Source organism: Gambusia affinis, linkage group LG11 (genome assembly GCF_019740435.1).
Source record: "Gambusia affinis linkage group LG11, SWU_Gaff_1.0, whole genome shotgun sequence".
NCBI classification, from domain to species: domain Eukaryota; kingdom Metazoa; phylum Chordata; class Actinopteri; order Cyprinodontiformes; family Poeciliidae; genus Gambusia; species Gambusia affinis.
In genome coordinates this window covers 9,256,906-9,272,735 of record NC_057878.1, presented here as the reverse complement: position 1 = coordinate 9,272,735, position 15,830 = coordinate 9,256,906, and the positions used below count along the sequence as shown (strand labels likewise).

The 15,830-nt window shown below is 38.3% G+C and overlaps 1 long non-coding RNA gene across 1 annotated transcript in view; it reads left to right on the top strand.

Moving 5' to 3' along the window:
* The first annotated feature begins 2,588 nt into the window (after positions 1-2,588).
* LOC122840100 overlaps positions 2,589-15,830 on the top strand; it is a 34,180-nt gene continuing 20,938 nt past the window's right edge. Inside the window, exon 1 of the long non-coding RNA XR_006372168.1 lies at positions 2,589-8,469. This is a non-coding gene — a long non-coding RNA (uncharacterized LOC122840100). The remainder of the gene's footprint in view (positions 8,470-15,830) is intronic.

Sequence of the window (15,830 nt, the reverse complement as noted above, 5' to 3'; positions counted from 1 at the left end):
CCAGGTCCCAGGTGAAACCAGTCCTGAAAACCATTTCAACACAGACAGAGACAGAGGAACCAGAAACCAGGTCCCAGGTGAAACCAGTCCTGAAAACCATTTCAACACAGACAGAGACAGAGGAACCAGAAACCAGGTCCCAGTTGAAACCAGTCCTTCAAACAGTTTCAACACAGACAGAGATGGATGAGCTGGAAACCGGAAGTCACTGGAAACCAGTCTGTGGAACGATTTCAACTCAAACTGAGGTAGATCTGTTGGAATCCGGATGCCAGTTGAAACGAGATAATCAAACGATCTCAACACAAACTGAGCTCCAAGAACAGTCATCTGAGACACAACAGGATGGGCATCAGGATGAGCATCAGGATGGGCATCAGGATGGGCAGACCAAGGGATTAAAGAGATCAGCAGGTAAGAAGAGGAGAGAGTCTGCAAAGAAAGCTGCCTGTGAATTAGAAACAGTCAACAAAGAGACAGTTTCTGTAGAAAACAAGGAAGAAGAAGAAGTTTCAATGCCAGAAATCATCAAGGATCAGAGAGCTACTATCATTATTGAGATTCATAAAAATGAAAAAGTGGCTGATAAACTGCAGCAGGTGACTGAAGATGAAAAAGTCCCTGAAAAACAACCAGTTGGGGATCAGCAGGTTGAGAAAAGACCACTGATCAAATCAAAATGTAAAAAAAAGGAGAAAGACAGCATTGAAATATGAACTGGAAAACAATTCAAACCCAGTAGTGGCTGATCAAAACTTGGTCCAAAACACGGAGACACCAAAACCTGATATAGAAAAAGCAGCAGAGATCCCACAGACAGCTTTAGAGGAAATAGAGATAAAACCAGTCATAGTGTCAGAAGATGTAACAGATCAGGCTCCTGTAGGTCTTACAGAAAAACTAAGAACATCGCCTCCACAGACAAAGGTTACAGTAAATGAAGATCGAATCCAGAGACCTCAGCAATCAGAGACACAACCATCTGAAGAGTCAGATGAAGAGAACAAAGTCTCTGAAGAAGAAGAGAGCCCAAAGACAAAAATTTCACTTTGGAGGCAATTCAAAAAGTTTTTGACTCCATCCTGTCTGCGGCAGTTTAAAGACGGAAGAAAAGGCCAAACAGCGTAGACACTATGTCTCCAGATGATCAGGTTTAAAAGAGGGAGGGGCCAGGTGTGGGTTGGGTGATTGGTGGGATTTGGAAAAAGAGCTACAGTTGTTGTTAATTGGACATTTCAATATTAAAAAGCCAGGACTGCACAGTGGGAAACGTCTCCCTGTGTAGCTGTGGGTTCACTCCGGGTGCTCCGGCTTCCCCCACGTTCAACAACATCAGTACTCATGTTCATCCATTGGAAGAGTTTTATTTCTAATTCTAAACAGAAAATAAGAAAACCACATTTAATAATTAATGGGAGATTTGGAAAAAGAAAATGCAAAAAACATGGAACAAAATGAGACTTTTAGAAGTCTAAACTTATACAAATTGGAAAAAATTTGACAACTATTTATCTTTCTGGGCAAGATATAAATATATAGAAATAGATATCTATCTATATCTAAATTTATATCTATCTATTTATCTATCTATATATATATATATATATATATATATATATATATATATATATATATATATATATATGAATTTGTAGATATATTTATAAATCAATAAATAGACATCTTTATAAATATAGATACAGATATTTAGAAATATATATATAAATATAAAATATCTATATATAGATATATAGATAGATCTATATATTATATTTATATATAAATATCTATATCTATATATAGATATATATAGATAGACATACATATCTATATATACTGTATCTATATCTTTATAAATATAATATATGAATTTAGATATAAATTCATATAATTCATTCAGACATTCATATATGTATATTTATATATCTATATAGATATATATATATAGATATATATCTATATAGATAGATATATATCAGGGCTGCACAGTGGCGCAGTTATTAGAGCTGTTGCCTTGCAGCAAGAAGGTCCTGGGTTCGATTCCCGGCCCGGGGTCTTTCTGCATGGAGTTTGCATGTTCTCCCTGTGCATGGTGGGTTCTCTCCGGGTTCTCCGGCTTCCTCCCACATAGATATATATAGATATAGATATCTAGCTATCTATCTATCTATCTATCTATCTATCTATCTATATATATATATATATATATATATAGATATATATAGATATAGATATAGATATATATATCTATATATATATAGATATATATATATATATATATATACACAAATTTATATGAATTTGTAGATATATTTATAAATCAATAATTAATCTTTATATATACATACCCAAGAAGATGGATGGATGAACTTGAAGTGATCAGTCCACTGATAGAAATTTTGGGACAAACTAGATAAGTGGTGGATATACTGAATATATCATTGTTGCCTCTTACTTACCAATAAGTGTTTGTTGTTTTTTTTTTTTTGGATAAAGACACTTCTGGATGAATGTTTATTCATCTATTGACAAAAACTACAGAGCTTTGGGATACACTTCTTTTAAAATTTTAAATTGTTTTTCTCCTCCATGTTGCTGATTTTCTTTTAGGTGTGAAGTAAGGATCTCCATCCTCCAGGAGGTGATCGGACTGTAACTGCTGCTCCTTCACATCAGACGGACTCAGGTGGGGATGTTGGGAAATCGTAAAATATTCCTTTTGTCTGCCTCTTTCAGGAGGTTATTTGGAAGCTTCCCACTGGGAGGAAACCAAATGAAGGAAATCTTGCCGTTCCTTGGAATGCCTTGAAATCCCCCAAGGTTCTGGAGTCTGGAGGGGGATCCCTGGAGCCTTGTGTCCACTTCACAACACAGCAGTTTAATGCACCATTCGGTCTGTTTTGGTTGTTAGGACAATGGTATGTTATCGTTGCCATTAGCATGAGACGTACTAGTGTGTCTCATGCTAATATGACGCAACATTAGATGTTTGGGTTTAATCCCGCCGACCCAATGAGAGTCCATATTACTTCCTGAAGGGTGTTTCACTTCCTGAACTCAGAGAAGTGAAAGACAGAAGTTTAGTAGATAAATAACTTAATCTTAATAAACTAAATGTTGGTAGTTTAAGAAAATCAAATAAAATTGTTGCAATTATCAGATAACTTTAGTAAAATATGACTGCAGGAAACCTGAAACTCCAACCAAACGGGTCAGGCAGGTCATGGTTATCTGGGTTTCTGAAGGGAATGTTGCTGCTGTCGTATCACCGTTTCCTTCACTATTTCTCTGTTTTTACTTTCATTTCTTTGAAAGATAAAGTACAGTTGGATCTGGATGAGATGATCTGATTGGCTTGGATGTTAAAAATCTCTGCTTGTGTCTTAAATTTGGTGTATTAAATTTTTAGCAATTAGCTGCAGCTTTAGGCTTTTGCTGTTAGTCAATCATTAACATGGAAAGGTTTAAAACCCTCTCTAGGTCAAAAGGTATTTCCATAATGAGGTACATCAGTTGCTGTTTGGTTATGTAAGATAATGTGAGCATGTTATGTAGCTACCATGGATGAAACATGTTGCCTTTAGCTTTGATACCTTCCATTATTTTAGTCGCTAATTAAAATGACAAATGTTCCACACAAACAATTGATTATCATAGCTTCTCGGCCTTTTGGCTAAGACAGCGGTCGCCTCCATTGGGTGGTGATAGCGGTAGTCTTTGTGTCTTGGCTGTTACCACTGTGTCGAGGTTTATTAAACTTGTCCCTGGTGGAGATATTGACCACTAAATAGTGGAAGATATCTCTTCCTTTTATTGTATTTATTTCTGTTTGGTTTTAATTATTTATTGGTTTTAGTAAGAACTTCTGAAATATTTTTGTGACTCATTGTTTTATCTACCAAATACCAGACAATCTAGCAAAACTAACAATAACTGTGTCTTGAAACTTATTTTTCAGTTTACTTCAAAGAACTATGAACTGTTAAGTGTCTTAAATGTTTTCAATTAACTTATGACAAAAAACAATACAATTTAGTGTAAACATATTGTTCTTCTTGCTGTTGGGTTTCAGAATTGTTATTGTATATGGTGGTTAATGTATACTGGTTTTAGATACTCTCCATAGAAATGAATTCAAATATTATGCATGTTTAAGTTACATCGTCTGCTTTATGATTGCTTTCTTCAACCACAAAAACAAACAAAACATCTGATTAAACAAAGTCTGGAAAAGACTTTTTTTTTTTTTCTTGTGGCACCTCGATTTGATTCCTTCGCTGGCCAAGCAGAACAGCTATTGCTCCCTCACTCAGTAATGAAGACCCCGGGCAGGGTGGATGGGCCTCGGGGCAAACGTACACAAACACACCAGCATGCAAACATGAGGGTAGTGATGGAGAGAGAGCTCTGAATAAACAGAGCTCAAATGTTTGGTTTGGTAACGTGGAGGCAAAAGGGATGACAATCAAGGCATTTTGGATTTCATCACCATTCTAAATTCGATGCCGTGTTCTTGAAGCGGTGTGGTAAAGCAGCACTGCTGAAATTTTATGGTTGCATCGTCTAAGAGAAATCCAAGCGTATGATTAGGCCTTGATAGGTTTGGGTAAGGCCGAAGGGAGACTGTGGGTGGGATAGGCAGGTTGGTTTCAGGGGATTTTCTAATAGGCGTTCCCTTGGTGAAAAGCTTCTTCAACCCACACACGCACACAGTTTCTTCACTGTAAATGCTCTTTCACCTTTATCCTTACACTCATTTGGTGATTTCTGTGAGTGATACTGTTTCGTAGAGGAGAATAGCGGTGGGAATGGATTATGATTATAAAAGATAGGTCGTGCGTTGGCACCACACCTCCGCTGTTCAGCGTTTATCTGGCAAAGCGCACCCCAGGAGGCTCCTGTGTCCTTTTTGCCCACACTACTGTAGGCAGAAAGGTGATTTTCTTTTCCTCATATTTCTGTCCGTGATGTAATATACTACGAGACAAGATGATGCACGATGCTGCGTTCACGAGAAATGGATGGCATTTGTGGCTTTTTCATGGAGAAAATTAAAAATTTAACTTTGCACAATCTCCTGTTTTGTGGATAATGGATAATGTCTGGCACAAGACTTTTGTTGAGTTACCAAACACATGTCCCCATCACTTATTTAGGTTGGACAAAACCCTGGCTATGGTTTCTAAATTCATTATCTCAAAGCTAATTTCACAGTTGCCTCATTCCAAAAGAATGTTGAAATAAATGCTCCCTTTTTGTTTTTGAAAATTTATTTTTCGGTTTATGTTCATGTTTAACCTCTCTGTTCCAGATTGAAAAAAAAAGAAAAAAAGAAAAACAAAACAGAAATAGCACCAGGACTGCACACCAACTTTAGCTACGTTAGCAGCTAATTGTTAGCCAGCGATGGTTGTTTCATGGTAACAGGCAAATTGTATGCTGTCTGCCTGCAGGAACCTTTTCTTCTTATCTACCAGCTACACCCCTCCAACGCCTTACACAAGTAGAGATGATATTTGGCCTTTATTTGCTGAATCTGCCACGTAATCAGATGACAACATAATAACTACTTCCTGCCTTACTTCAAAGTATGAGTGTCAATAATAGATGCATTGTCTCAAGCCACCTGTAAAGAGTCTTAGCAGAGGACTAAGCTTGAATAGACACAGAGGTATATAAACACCTTCATATACAGAGCTCATAGTATTATACTAAAGTAAAATAACGACTAGACAATACTTCTCAAGAGACGGTTTATGCCTTTCTGGGAAAAGTCATGCTGTTTTAATGATTCCATGCCACGTGACCTCAGTCCCTCCTTAGTCCACCGTTCTCAACCCAACAATATCTTACATTCAGTTTGCTCCTTCTGCACAGATTCTGAATCGCAGTGATATTTTTTATTTTTTTTTACTCTGGTAAAAAAAAATCCAAGTGTAAAAGTTTGATATGGTCAGATAATCACCGTCAATTTGAAAGAAATAATAATAAAATACCTTTTTTTTGGTCCTTTCTGTCCATCACATAATTAGTTGCACATTACAGATATTTGATAGCACTTTCTTCATTAATAATTCATACTTGCTAAATTCATAAAACATCATCTTGTCCCCAGCAAGTAACATTTGATATTACATCTAAGGCCCAGAGCAGAGATGTTTGCCAGAATCCCATCAAATGAAATTTCTAAAAATACTGACTAGCATGTTCTCCCTCAAAGGCTCTCAGTGGCCCTTTAAGAAGGACCGGAGGAGGAGAAGTCCCCTGCTATCTATTTTCTTTGGCACCGCAGCTCTTTTCTGAACGCTTTTCATTTGATTCCTTGCCTCTGCTTTTTTCTTTTTCTTTTCCCCCTCATCTCTCTGCTTCTTTTCCAACGCCTGCTCATGATGTCAATTTAATTCAATCTAAAGGACATAAAGCGAGCACCATCTTTTAATGTCTTTTGGAAAGGCACTTGTAACACATTAAATTTACTTTCACCTTTTCAGCTGGGATTTTAAGGGGCGAGAAAGAAAGATCAATTATTGGCGGAATTTGAAGTTTCATTAAAATCACTTCTCTCTGCCTGTGTCCTTGCGTCGTTTTAAGTGGGCCATCTGTCTAAACATCTCTCAGGGTTCTTTTTCCTTTTTTTCTGATCATTTCCTCGCCTTATTCATGAACCCTAGGAGTCCAGCTTTGTAGTAGTGTTGGAGCTGGAGCGGCCTCCCCCCGCTGAATACAGCTCTGGGCCTCAGCCTGCGCAAGACTCCCCCCTCTGCCCACTAAGGCACCCCCCACCAGTACCCCCTTCACCACAAACTATCCCAAATAGCCTCCCCTTTCCTTTTGCGTCCCTTCATAAGGGCCCACAGAATGTCTGAACTTGCTACACGTAAATGACCCGCCTCATTGTGGCCGGTTCTCCTCGCCCTCCGTCTCTCTCGCTCTCTTCCCCTCTTCGCCTCTCTCCGACCCACCTACTGTTTCAGATCCCCCTGTCTCTTCCCTCCTTCCCTGCTTCTCCTCCTTATTGCAGATTTGTATGCAGGCTGTGACCTAGGTGGCTACAAAGCACAGCAGATTATTCTTGATCATTCCTCTGCCCCCCATGAAGCCAGTTATGAGAAAAGATCCCTTAATGATGCTCTGACTATTAACAGTGTTTTATGTCCAAATGTCTGCCCCAATCTCCTAACAAACTGGTGCAATATAGACACAAGAAACTTGAGGAGTGACTAGACATACATAGGCTTTTGTGATGAAGCTTCTAATTGGATATTAGAGGCTTCACACTGAATAAAGCATTCGCTGATGATGCACTTTTGTATTCTTTGACCAAAAGGTCAGAAACCAAATAAATTACATATATGAAGAATTTCTGCATTTGTGCTCTTGCTGTAGACATATGAAAGGCCGAGATTAGACTTGACTGCTGTCTCCTGTCGCTGTGCCAGTATTGTGTCTGTAGTGGGTCCATCCAGGCCCCCACATCTCCCATCTCATCTCGGGTTCATCCCTCTGTCTGTAGGAAGACAAGTCGTAGTGCCAGTCTGGCTCACAGCCAGTGTGGAAGCTCTGGGTAAGTCCCTGTGCCAAGCTGGGATTAGACTGAGATGTTAATCATTGGAGAGCATATTGGAAAAAAAACAAAAAAAAACAAAACATCATTATACTTTCCATTTTCAAGGTTTAAAGTTGCAGCAAAACATGTTCCCTCTTAAGTTCTGCTGAAGCTTCTCCTTTTCCTACACTTCCTACACTTTGAACTTTTCCACATCAAAGGCTTCTGTCATTGCATCTTAGCGAGCTTGTTTTGGATAGGCATGGTAAAGTAATTCTATGAATAATATACAAGGGTTTGAAAGATTTTTACAAACTGAAATTTTTAACTTCTTTGAAGAACCAACTTTTTACTGAAATTAAAGCTATGCCATCTTTTGTCAATCTCTCTGCTAGTGTTGTGCTTATAGAGAGCTGCTGAATAGATCACGGTCTACTGGATTGGATGGAAAGCGTGCTAAATCTCTTCTCGATGTTTTAACTTATTTCATGTGTGAACTTTTTAAAAATGCTGTAATCTGAAAGGTTTACTTAATTCTATCAATGTTTCAAAAAGTGGTTGAAGAAAGGCATAATGCTGCCACTAACATGTGCTGTGTTGATGTGCTGCCCAACATCCAGCTTTCCAAGTAGGTCGAAAAGTTCAGTTTAGAGGTCAACTGATTAGAGCATCTTCTTCTTCCAATCATTTGTTGTGGCTCACACATGCTTTGAGATAAACTACAAGCTAGACTTGCTATGGCCCTCTGTCAGCCATTGCTTTTTTCATAACCACTTTTCTACTAAAACCAGATTTGAGGAAATCACAACTAACAGTTTCCCTGTTTCCCTGAGGTGTGTGTCTCTGCAGCTCCTCCAGAGTTACTCTATCCCTCCTGGCTCTCCTTGCTTGTTTGGTCCATTTCAGTGGATGCCCATGTCTTGGTAAGTTTGTGGTTCTTCTATGCTCCCTCCATTTTCAGAAGATAACCCTGCTTCAAAGTTTTCCACATCTTCATTCCTTTTCATGCTGTGTTTCTTGGTCTTCATGAAGTGTTTATTCTCCACTGTCCTCTACAAACATTTAAAATTTTCACAGAACAGCTGAATATTGATTCAATTACACCCAAGTGTCCAACTATTAATTATTTAGGTGACTCCTGAAAGCAGTTGGTCACATATTTTTTTTTCCATTTATAGAGTATCAGACTACCCTATGAAATATTTTTACATTTGTAAAAGAAACAATGAAAAAACTGAAAGCATATGTCTTTCCTCAAGTCTACAGCTATGCACTTCTTTGTGTTGGTATATCACAAAAGATCCAAAATAACTACACTCTGAGTATAATATGATAAAACGCAGAAAGGTTCTGAGGGTATGCATAATTTTGCAGACGACAGTAGCTTATTTTGAATGGGGTTTGGTAAGGAGAAGATTTTGCCCTTTCAATTCGAGTCTCTTTTGCTACTCATTGTTTCAGCTTATTGTGTCATAAGTAATTCTAGCTGACTTCAAAGGAGTTCGGGGCCACATTTGTAAGGTTGTGGGAAGCGCCGTGAATGTCAACCAATGCAAACAACCTCTCTCAGATGGAAACATTAGAGATGGCCTCTTGTGAAAACGGTTCGTTTCCATTTTTGCCATCCTTCAGATTTCAATGTGACCTAAATCTGGCAAATATAACCTTATAACGCAGGAACTTGATGCCAAACCTGACCTCCCTAAAGGTTGTGTGGATGATGTGTGTGCTTTTGTTTTCATGCACTGAAATGCTTGTGAGGCACACATTTAATAGGTTTTTGTCGAGAGGAGTGGGAGATGCCAAAATGGCAAAGGGACCGATACAAACATAGATCAGGTTTCCACTTTTTTTTTTTCTTTTTTTTTCCCCAAATAACCAAAGCAATATATCAGCATTACATGAAATCTGCAGCTTTTCAATTTTGGCTAAGCTCATTAGTGAGAGATGATTGTAGGAGAATAGACAACTATGAAAAATTTGCTTAGGGGCCACGTCTTTGCTTTTAAACTCTAAAGCCGAAAAAACATAAACATGTAATTGAAAACAAATAAGTTGTCATTTAGAGTGAGACCAACGTCATTGAAGGCATACATGTCCACACTCTTCTATGCTGTAGTTCCCACACTCCAACACTTTCAAAATAAGTTCCCTCAATTTTCTACCTGGTGATCCTATTTATTTTACATATATATATAGTCACAATAGAAAAACGTTAAAACACAAAAAAGAATTCAAAACAAAATCACACATATGCAAAATTGAAAAGCAGACAAAATATTTCAGCATAGCAAACATGCTCATGCTCTGTGTGTTTATGTCAAATTTGCAGTGCGGCGCAGAATTAGAACATTTTTTCTCTCTTGACAGCCGTGAAATGATCTCTCTGCTTCCAGTAACAGAGAGAAGTTACATCTGTGCTGTGCATCTGTCATAACTTTGGGGAAAATATTGCACAAGGCTTTTTAAAAAATGTATTCTTAAAGTGTGTTGTCTGAAAAGAGGGAATATTCTGTGCCCAAAAAGCAATGGATAATATACTCATAATTATATGCACGAACATATTCATTTATCATATATATATATATATATATATATATATATATATATATATATATATATATATATATATATATATATATATATATATATATATATATATATATATATATATATATATATATATATATATATATATATATATATATATATATATATATATATATATATATATATATATATATATATATATATAGTATAATAATAATCTTAAGAACAAATATGGTTTCACAGTATCACAGAATTTCACAAAGCTTATATTTTACTATTTTTCCCAAAACAATTTTTTTTCACTAACTACTAAAATAATACAATATATTGAATATTACAGTTCAAATTTACACACACCTAACTAACCATCCAAATAGCCACTTCATATAGTAGCTGTTTTAATAGTAGCTTTATGTCTTTCTGCTCTTTTTTAAGGTGACCAGTTAAAGATGGTACTGTAAGTTTGCATGCAATTGGATATGAAAGGGAACTGTTCTTTTTAATTTAAATGGTTGCTATACAAATAAACTGAATTAAAGTTTATTTACCCAGGATGAACGATGCAATCTGCCCAATACAGTCTGAAGTTTCACCTGCAGTTGAAATGCATCATGACTACAGGGCAGATAAAATTTCACTCTCACCCTGATTTGTTTTTTAAACTCCAGTGTTATTTTACTTTAGAGCATTATTTTGTAATACATTGCTTGGATCTGGTTACGTTCTGTGTACAGACCACGTGACACGAGCATGCTGAAATTTATTTTTTTTTTTTCAGTTTGTCATCGCAGTTCTGTTTAGCCTCTCTACATCCGTGATCCTTACTCCTAATGAAGCCATCAGTAACAGTCAATGACAGCAGTTCTCTGTGTTATTAGTATACACGTGGGAAATTGGCAGCTTTCTAATTAAGTGGATCAGAATTAATCAACCAACCAGTCAGAGTGACTCTGTGTCAGTATAAGCAGCTATCACCAAGAGAACACTTGCTGTCTATGCACATTAAAGCACACTCACATGTATTTAAAAGACAGATTCAGCCGTCCAACTGTTATGTGTAAACCGCATCATACAATCAATTAAACATTTAATACATTTATCAAAGTTGTTGTGTTTTATTTTTATGTTTTTGGGGGTTTTTTTTAGTGAAGTTACCTTCCTTCTCATCCTGGCTCAAGATTTATCTAACCTTAGCCTCACATTAATTTGTTTTTAGTGTGTTTTTTACTCTAATGGCAACTTCATCTGATTCTTAAGCTGTTTGGCATTTTAACTGCAGCATTCATGAGTTTTTGGCTTCCACTAACCTTTTGGAGGCAAGCCTGTCCTCCCTTTGGTATTTATCCACGTATTTAGGTTTTGCAAGCGAGATAGACCAAGAAACCTTCTACCTGTGCCTTCACATGCACAGCATGTTTATGACTGCAGTGTGCGTCATGTTAGAAAAAAAAAAGAATGCCATGGTCTAGACAAGTTGATGAGTGTGTGCGTGTGCGTGTGCGTTTTTCCTTTAAAATTGTAGCAGCATAGTTGTCCTCTTCATCTCGATTTACTGTGGTGTCCTCCCCCAGCTGACCTTTTAATGTAAATGCTTGTTTTAAGATGCCATGTTGCATCAGTGGAGAGAAGCTGCAGGGACGCAGCTCTAGTGTTTCTGGGAATGAGGGAGACAATTCACAGGTGGGGAGAAGCCAACAAAGTGACCTCTTGAACCTTTAACCTTTTAATGAAGCTTTTATTACTGACAACCACATTCACTTTAGATTGTTTTGAGCTTAAACCATACTGAACTTATGTATCTCATGTTCTTTCTTTTGTACTCAGTTTCAGTATTTTTTTTTTTCACTATTGTATTGTCTTTTCTGTCTTATCATATACATTCTGTGTTCAGTAAAGATTTGGATTTGTTCGATCCAAGATTTGCTTTCATCAGGAAAATATCATTATGACAAACTGGGTGAAAATATAGTTAACGTTCGAGATTAGTCATGAACAAAAACAATAAAAGGCCCAACCAGTATGTTTGAACAAAATATTTCTAAATTTATTTTGGTCAGTCTATGAATTGTACTTCTAGGGAGAAGTAAAAAAAAACTGAACAGCTCAGAAAAAAAATCATCAAGTAAATCAGTTGAAGATAACCTGATCAAAATTCTGTTTTTAAGATATGATTTTATTTATTATGGGGAAAAAAATCTTAAACCCTTCTAGGTAATCGCCAGATATATTTTTTAAATGTCTTGTTATATCACAGACTTTATGCCACAGACTATTACAACTTTCTCCACACCTTTACATTTGTGACTGTTGGACAAATTAAAGAAACAGTACCACAAATGAAAGACTTCAAGCAAATAGTTGAGTAAATTATTGTTATTCATGGAAACTAACCCAAGGAGAATTTCTGAGTAAAATTAACAACATATTCCAATTAACTAGTGTTTACCAAAACCTATTGATACTGTCCTTTCATGAAGGTTTTTAGGCCTTGTTATTCTTTAAGGCTGAGTAACTAATAGATTGAGCAGAAAAAGACTATCCTGTTATCTACACTGTCCCACAATGCATTCTGACTATGAGCTGTCTGCTTAGCCTGTGGCTGTCTGGCACACTGACCCCCATAAGTGAGTGTATTGTGTCTACGTGTGTGTGAATTGCTTTGCCTTGACAAGGTGTGTGTGATGCAGGCGTGCGCATGGGGGTGTGCGTGTGCGTGTGTGTGTGTGTGTGCCATCCCTCCTCTACCCCAACATCAACTCATGCCTTGGTTGCTATAAATAATTCATTGGCCATTTGAGGCCCCCGGAGCAGAAGAGCACTTGTGAGACCCTTTAGTGATGGCCTTTAGTTACTCCTTACAAATACCCACTTAAGCAGTCCTCACACACAAGAATACGCTCCTCTCAAAACACAGCAAAGCTGCCACTTTAACTGTCACAGCGGATCAATAGGACGCCTAAACTCGACATTATCCTCTTATGTCAAAGCTGAGATTTTTCTTTTCCTTTTGACAGCTGACAACACAATGTAGAGGAACTGATGTTTTTATCCTACACACAGCTGTTTATCACTTGACTTATGTTTGTCAAGGTGCCTAAAGGGAAAGGAGAAGATGTCCTGATTGCAAACGTGCCTGGATTTAGCAAAGCATGGGGAATTTTAGCCCCATTCTGTTGTGTGCCACGAGTTTTTGCATTTATTGCAGCTTGCAATTAAAGAGAACCACAGGAAAGAAACATAACTGAGAATAACATGGAAAGAGAGAAAGAGGGGGGAGGAAAGGGAGGTGTTGGGGGGTCAGAGTAGCATCTTGACTCCAGAGAAGAGGAAGCGAAATGTCCAGTAGCACCTGCCTCATTATCATCTGCCCCCCCTTGGTCTGACGTAACCCCGGTAACCCTCAAGAATATACATTATCTGCAGGCCATACCTATGGGCCATGCAAACACATTTGTACAAGTTTTTGACGATTAACTAATTCAGAAGTGAGCTTCATTATTCTCCCCCCTTAATTGAGATAACAATGCAAATTCCCTTCATTAACTGTGACATGGACAATTTCTCGCGGGCTCCGCAGGGACACCATTATATTCAGAGCCCACAGAGCAGGTTGCAAGGTGTCATCAGATATTCAAATGGCGTGCTTGTTTAATTGCAGTAAATGTAGCATGTCCGGACGGCTCAGTGGAGGACATTTAAAGTCTGCCTGTTCCTCTACTGCTGTTGGTTTTGAGGTGCATATAAGCGCGTCATTGTTTGGTAATAGAGGCATTTGAGAAGTAGTTAAGATAGGAGTCAGTTCAAGGTGTGAGCGCCTCTGTATGCGTGAAGGTGTAGGGCCAATCCCCCACTTGAGGCAGCTGTTTTCAGGCCCTTGTGCGATCCCGTGGGGCTCCTGAGGGAGTGTGTTGTTGGACTCTTGTCTTTTATGGCAGCAGCAGTAAACATGACAGGCTGTTTGGAGACCATCTGTTTCCAATGGCTGCCGCATGGTAACAGGGAGCTCAACCTGAGATCTGCTCGGTGTCTGTCTCATAGGTAACAGTCCTGTCTTTGGGCTTTTACAAGGGAATTCTGACAGGCAGAGGGATGGCACGCAAATGAGACAGGATGAAAATATGAAGGGCCCCAAAGAGCTGAACTTGCCATCTGCATGTGTTGCCCAGCATCTTACAGCACCCAAAGGACCTACAGGTACACCGCCTTCTGATTTGGCCTCATTGTACGACCTCCTAAAACATCATATTGGGGTGACATAGAAAGTGCTAAAATTTTATTTCTAGTAGATGTCAATGGGCAATTTGTTGGTATATTTAACACCAGTTGGTGTTGCTCATTTCACTCAAAACATGAGTATATCCACTGTACAAGCACACACTGAAACACCTGATGCCATTATGCTCCAACAGTATTAAGGAAAGCTTTCACAGAGTGTGACAGACTGAGTCAAGTTCTTCTGACACTCTCTGCCAGCAAACACTGCTGCTTCAAGTGCTCATTTCCCTCTACATATTCTCTTGCCAAATTAAGAAGAGGAGTGGAAGAGATTGTCGCACTCATCTTAACACATGAGTCACTAATGTGTCTCGGATGCCGTAATTAGTTACCTTCACTCATTAATTTGGGCCCTTAAATGACATTTAAATCCAAACAGCCAAGATAGCTTTGAGGTGTGACACCGACTGATTTGCAGGTCTTGTACCTTTGAGGTCTTCTTCTTGTCGTAACATCACAGATGGACATGCATTTATAGTCCGATGTCCTTTGTTAGAAAAACACCAGTCACCCATGTGCTCCCGGCTGTAGCCCGACACTGTTTTTATTTAAATAATCTTAAAGGTGTATCTGTTGAGATGTGGCTGGCTTTTTTTCCCCATCCTGGCGTAATTATTCTTTTAAAGTCATTTACTTCTCCATCATTACCCTGCGTGAATGAGCCAATCCTGAAAGGCCTTGAACCTTTTTCTCCTTCCGCCTTGTCATTTCACTCTCCCCCGAACGTACTCAACCATTAAAGAGTCGCTGCAGTCCGCCACTCATTATTGTTCAGTGCATTTACATTGAATAGGTCATTGGGACCCAACTAAGTGGAACTAATGTGGGACAGAATAGTTGAGGGTTTGGCTTCAGTGTTACACAAACCCTCTGCTCTGTAATAAGGACTCTCTTATTACTGTTAAGTAGGAAGGAGAATACCTCACTGATCTGAGCCATGTCTTGGAAAGAAAAAAAAAGGGGGGGTTGCTTGCTGTTTGCTTTAGGGTTATCTGTTTTGTTGGTCGTTTCATAGATCCAAAATAGAGCTAGTGTTTAAATCACGATAAAAAGAAACCTGTAGTGTAGCCAGTGTTGTTTATTTTAATGCTTTTATTTCAGCAGAATTGCTGTGATGCATACAGTCCAGTAATTATTCAGGGACCAGGATGCAGAAGGCATTGCCATATGGTGGACGTCTCTTCTCCATCCTGACGTAGAGAAGACTCAACAACAGGCCACAGGGTCACTTTCTGACATCAGCAACAGAGCACCAGTATGGCCAGCGATTACAGTGCCTAGGAAAATAATTCATATCAGAGGAACATTGTCACACTCTGTCACACTACAACCACAAACTCCTACAGTATTTGAAAGGGATTGTGCGTGATAAACCAATATAAGGCAGGACATGGTTGTGAAGTGAGGAGTTCTTGTAAGAGCAAAATTAGAAGTTTGCACTTCAGGCAAAACAGATTGT